Source organism: Saimiri boliviensis, chromosome 8, assembly GCF_048565385.1.
Source record: "Saimiri boliviensis isolate mSaiBol1 chromosome 8, mSaiBol1.pri, whole genome shotgun sequence".
Lineage (NCBI taxonomy): Eukaryota > Metazoa > Chordata > Mammalia > Primates > Cebidae > Saimiri > Saimiri boliviensis.
The window spans coordinates 28906686-28912685 of NC_133456.1; positions in this window are offsets into that span (position 1 = coordinate 28906686).

The following is a 6000-nucleotide window of genomic DNA, read 5'->3' on the forward strand; positions in this document are numbered from 1 at the left end:
GCTTGTTGCCCAGATTGGAATGCAATGGTGCAATCTCGGCTCATCAAAACCTCTGCCTCCTGGGTTCAAGCAATTCTCCTACCTCAGCCTCCCTAGTAGCTGGGATTACAGGCATGTGCCACCACACCTGGCTTATTTTGGTTTCTCCACGTTGGTCAGACTGGTCTTGAACGACCAACCTCAGGTGATCCACCAGCCTTAGCCTCCCAAAATGCTGGGATTACAAGTGTGAGCCACTGTAACGTCTGTGCAAGACATAAGCTAGCTTTTTTCTAATAATGCAAGGGAAAGGAACCAAGAGTTATATAATCATATATCTATTTGGGTAATTATTTGAGGGAATGCCTGTATTCCCCATGGGACCATAAATTCTGTGAGGATGAGGACTGAGCATCCCAGTTCTCAGGATGTGCCTGGCACAGACATATTTGTTGAATGAGGCACTCAAGACCTATTTGTTGAATGCGTGAGTGCGTGAGAACCCCCGGACTCTAATAAGCTGTATTATGAAAAACTCTCTGCACCGTATATATTAGAAAATGGCTCTTGCTAAGGTAGGCAAAACTGGAGATGTATCCGAGGGCTTTATGGGGTCTATAAAGGAGCTGTTGTACTAAGAATTGACTAGGAACCAGCTGGAGCCCTGCGGAGCCAGAAAGAACTCCTTCTCACCCCTGCTTGTCTCTGGACTCCTCCTTCAGTTTCTCTCTCATTGGGGCTCATCTCTTTCTGCTCTGCAGAACAGGGATGTCTTCATCTTTTATTGGTCCTCCATTTCCAGGAGCAAGATTGGCCTTTCTTCATTTTTTCAGTTCCTCAACTTCCCAGGATAGGACTGTAGTTGGCCTGGTTTGGTTGGTGTGCATCTCAGAACCGATCAACTGTGGCCAAGGAGTCAGGGGTCTTGGTATTGATAGGATGACTGCCGTGGAAACTGTGTAGGTGGAATGGGTGTGGGAGTCCCCAGACAAAGGGATATGGATCCACAAAACAGTAGGCACTCACTACATTCACGCCATCTCCTTTAACTTTTTGTTTTGTTTTGTTTTCAATAATCTTGTAAGGCAGGTGGGCCTGTTATCTGCACAAGTAGAAAAACTAAGGTCAAAAAAAGGATAAGATATTTGGCTGAGGTCACACCCCTAATGATTGGTGGATACTAGAGGTGGGAGTGGCAGGAGAGAGGTGGCATCAAAGCCTGGGCTGTCCCTCTGTGCTGTGCAGGCTCCTGGGTCAGCCTCCCAAACCCTTCTTTGTACTGTGGTAATTGCAGCAGACAGGATAGCCCAGAGGGTTGAGTGATCACTGACCCCAGAGAACGCCCTGCAAATTGCTCTCTTGGAAAAGCCCCAAAGTCAGCTTGCTTTTTGGCTATTTGTTTGTCTCTCTTAAAGCTGGGTGAAGGTTATGTCCTGCCTGCTCTTGAGAGCCTTGTACTGCAGGTTGCCTTTTTGCAAAATGAATTAGCAAATCAAAAGTCAGAGCTGCCTCCTCAGTGATTGCTTGGCCTGCCAGAATAGCTTTTTCTTCCTCACTGAGGCCGTGGGTGGCCTTTAACTTTCCCACAGCCATAGAAGCTGGGTCAGTTATAGCTGCATCTCTACCCCCAGGAATAGACTCACACACTGTGCCTTCTACATTTAGGAGGTTTTGTGTTTGGGTGTGAGGGAAGATTATCCTTTGCCACTGCTGAGGAGCTGTGCAGAAGTCTTTTGACCCCAGCTTACCCTTTCGCTGACATCATCATCTTTCTCATCACCAGGTGACACTTTTCTCCAGATGTGCCACTGGCCATGATTTCCCCAAGTTCTTTCAATGTTTGATTTTCAACAACCTCTTAAGCACAGGCAATATGACAGCCATATCTTTAATATTGTCACAAGGCTAGAAAAAAATCTTCCACAGTGTCTACATCATAGAGCAGCTTGCTCATAACATTTGTTTTATAATAATACTTCATATTCTGAATATCCCCCTTATCCATAGGTGAGATCAGGGAAATAACATGAAGATGAAGGGGAGGAGGAAGGGCAGGAAGACAGGGAAAATATTAGGGAGCATTTTATAATTACCTAAAAATAAGATAGATTGGCTTACCTAGGGAGTTCTGTTGTTCTCAAATAATCATTCATGAAAAGTTCAAATGGATTATCATACCAGTTAGGAAAAATATATTTGTCTGAGAGCAACTGGTGTCATATATTTGAAAGATTCATTCAATTAAATTTTTAAAAAAGATTGTAAACTCCTGGTGGGAAAGAGCTTTCAAATAACAGAAAAACAACTTAAAACGTATGAAATGATGAAGAGATTTACTATTAGTTCATGTAACAAGGACAGTTTCTTTGATTGGTCGATTTATTGGTTTAACAGCAGCATCAAAAACCCTAGCTCTGTCTATCTCTACTTTCTGCCATTCTCAGTATAGTTGCTAGCTTTCCTCACAGTCATAAGATAGCTATGCTATCTCCAGGCATCATATCCTCACATACCACCATTCAGAAGCAGAAAAGAGACAGTCTTTCCTTTGTGCCTTTATTTTATTTTATTGAGATGGAATCTCACTCTGCAGCCCAGGCTGGAGTGCAATGGCACAATCTCAGCTCACTGCAACCTCGGCCTCTCGAATTCAAGCAGTTCTCCTGCCTCAGCCTCCTGAGTAGCTGGGACTACAGGCATGTGCCACCATGCCTGGCTAATTTTTGTATTTGTAGTAGAGATGGGGTTTCACCATGTTGGCTAGGCTGGTCTCGAACTCCTGACCTCGTGATCTGCCCACCTCAGCTTTGCAAAGATTATAGGCATGAGCTACCACACTCGGCCCCATGCCTTTATTTAAGACTAAGAAACACCGGGCGCGGTGACTCACACCTGTAATCCCAGCACTTCGGGGGGCCAAGGTGGGTGGATCACAAGGTCAAGAGATCAAGACCATCCTGGTCAACACGGTGAAACCCCGTCTCTACCAAAAATACAAAAAGTCAGCCGGGCATAGTGGCACGTGCCTGTAATCCCAGCTTCTCGGGAGGCTGAGGCAGGAGAATTGCCTGAACCCAGGAGGCGGAGGTTGCGGTGAGCCGAGATTGCGCCATTGCACTCCAGCCTGGGTAACAAAAGCGAAACTCCGTCTCAAAAAAAAAAAAAAAAAAAAAAAAAAAAGACTAAGAAACCTCTCTCTGGACAATCTACCCAGTGCACTAACTTGATATAAACTAATAATGTGTCTCATTTTGAAATACCAAGGCAGCCCTTAAGAAAATACATGACTCCATCAATCACCCTTGCTTGTTCAAATCCATTTGCTTTTTCAATTAGCACTGGGCCAGAGGGAGGATGACTATATGATATTTGAAAGAAAAATTTTATCCATATATACCTATATGTGTGACTGTCTCCCTCTCTATCTATGTGCACCCATCTGTCTACTGCCACCTTTTATAGCTGTCTACAGTCCACAGACGCTGAGATGTGCTCTTTGACATTTTCATTAGAGGAACTTGGGAATCCCTCTCACAGGATGACACTTGTCGTATTGCAAGCTCTTTTTTGCTGCGTTTCCCCTCCTGTTCAACACTTAAGATCTTTCCATTGCATGCAGCAGAAATCAATCATGGTTAATTTACAAGGAAAAATAATTTATTTGGAGGACACAGGGTAGTCCACAGAATCAAGGGAAGATCCAGGGATCTGGGTACAGGAACTAATCACGTTTAGTTGCTGGGAGAATTCACTCCTGCATGCCAATCCTGCCCTTGGATTCAAGAGTCTTGAGGGAACGTCCAATTGGCTGTTCTTGGCTACAGGCCCTTCTCTTAGCCAGAGACAGCTGGGGCACTTTTATTAAAGTGCCTATCAAAACTGCAAAACTGGGGGAGGAGTCTTTCCTCATCAGGAAATCAGCGCTTGATGGCTGGATGCTGGGCAGGCAAATATAGACACTCAAAGCAACAATGAGCACTACCCGAAAACAACACACGGAGCAAATGGGATTCATAGAATGCAACAATAAAATAACTTTTCTTGTTTTGCTTCCCATGTCTTTTAAATCTGCTTGGTGGAGGAAAACTCCCCTCTGGACTGTAAATTCTACTTACTTCTTGATAGTAAAACAGCCCACGATCACTTTAAGATGCAAACACAATTTGGAATTCAGTAACAGAAAGTTAATTTTACTAGCACTTTCTTCAGGGATAAGACTCATCCCCCATTGCCTACCCGCCTACCCGGGATCAGGCGTCCGTTGCAGGCGGGCTGTCTGCCTTTGGCTAGGAAAATGGTCAGCTTTTCTTTCCCTCTCATCTCTCCTGTCACAGCGAGGGTGGAAGGCATGGGAACAAGTACAAGAAAGTTTGTATTTAACGGGCACTGTCATCAAACGTCCTTGTGCTCTCATACCAGAGCAGAGCTTTAAAGCTGACTCTTTGTCTCTGGGCACCTTCATGGGTCTTTTTGAGACTCCTCTACTGTGTCTTTTTGACCACAACACTTTTGCTCTCAGCTTCCCAAGTAGCACACCTGCCCACCTCTCTTACCTTCTAGGTTTCATGAAGCAGACGACAGACACTAGTCTCCTGTGCTCCAGGCCTCTGACAGCAAGGGTCACACACTTCGTTTTCTAAGTGATCCTGTCGTATCCCCCTTCCCGTTGTATCACCCTTCACTTGAGCTGAGGGATAGGCATAGCTCTGATGGGGTGTGCGTGTTCTTGGCACAATGCTCTCCAAGGAAACTGTCTTAAGTTAATCCTCCTCTCCTCAACTGCCATACTTTCAATTCCTCGGGTTCAAGAACGTGAGAGTTTCAAGAACTGCAATTTTTTTTTGGAGACAGGGTCTTGCTCTGTCACCCAGGCTGGAGAGCAGTGGCACAATCATGGCTCACAGCAGCCTCGACATCCCAGGCTCAAGCAATCCCCATGCTTGAGCACTCCCACAACTCCCCAGTAGCTGGGACTACAGGTGTCTGCCACCATGCCCGGCCCTGTGCCTTTATTTCAGACTAATTTTAGTGTTTTTTTGTAGAGACAGCATCTTGCCATGTTATCCAGGCTGGTCTCAAACTCCTGGACTCAAGCCATTTGCCCCACTCAGCCACCCAAAGTACTGAGATTACAGACGTGAGCCACCATACCTGGCCTATAAATAATTTTTTAAAAGCTTTGCCAGTAGGTGACAGTGTTTTGTTTTCATTTGCATTTATTTAATGACTAAGGAGAGTACTCATTTTCAGTCGCCGTGTGTGTGTCTAATAGTAGAAATAATTAATACACAACTCTTACTATGCACTAGGTACTTAAACCAACTCATCTAACCCTCACAAAGACCTTATGCAGTAGGTACTGCTATTATTCCCATGTGGCAGATGAGGTTCAGATTGATAAATTCGCTTGCCCAAGGTCACACAGCTAGTGGATCTGGCTCTGGTGTGCTCCTGCCTGACTTTTTCAGCATTCCCTGCTCTGTTCATTCTGCTTTACTCGTGTCCTCCTCTTTTTTCTTTTCTTTTCTGTTTCTTCCTTTTTACCATCTTCATCTTCCCAGGGAGCACTTTGGCCTCACTAGCTGTTGTCAACCTGTTCAGTTTGAGTTCAACACATACGTAGTAAACATTTAGCATATGCCAAACACTATGTGAGGGGCTGAGAGACAAACAAACTTGGTGTGACCCTCAGGAGCCAACCATCTAGAAGGGAAATTATGGGCTGCACACACAGAGCACATCGTGGTGTTCTAGGGATGCTCACGATCCCTCCTCCACAGTTGCTGTTCTCAGAGACACTAAATGACTTGCCTGAGGTCATGCAACTCAACCATGGCGGTATGAGGATTTCTGGCATGCCAGTCAACCAGTCTCAGGTGAGCTCTGCAGACCTTTTCTTCTCTTACTGTTTTCACTGTCACTCCATGTCCAGGGACTATTTGCCACTAGAAATAGCCTTCATCTCCATTTTGGGGCTATTCCTGGAGCTTAAAGCTCACGGAAGGCTGCTCTCTGGTTAAT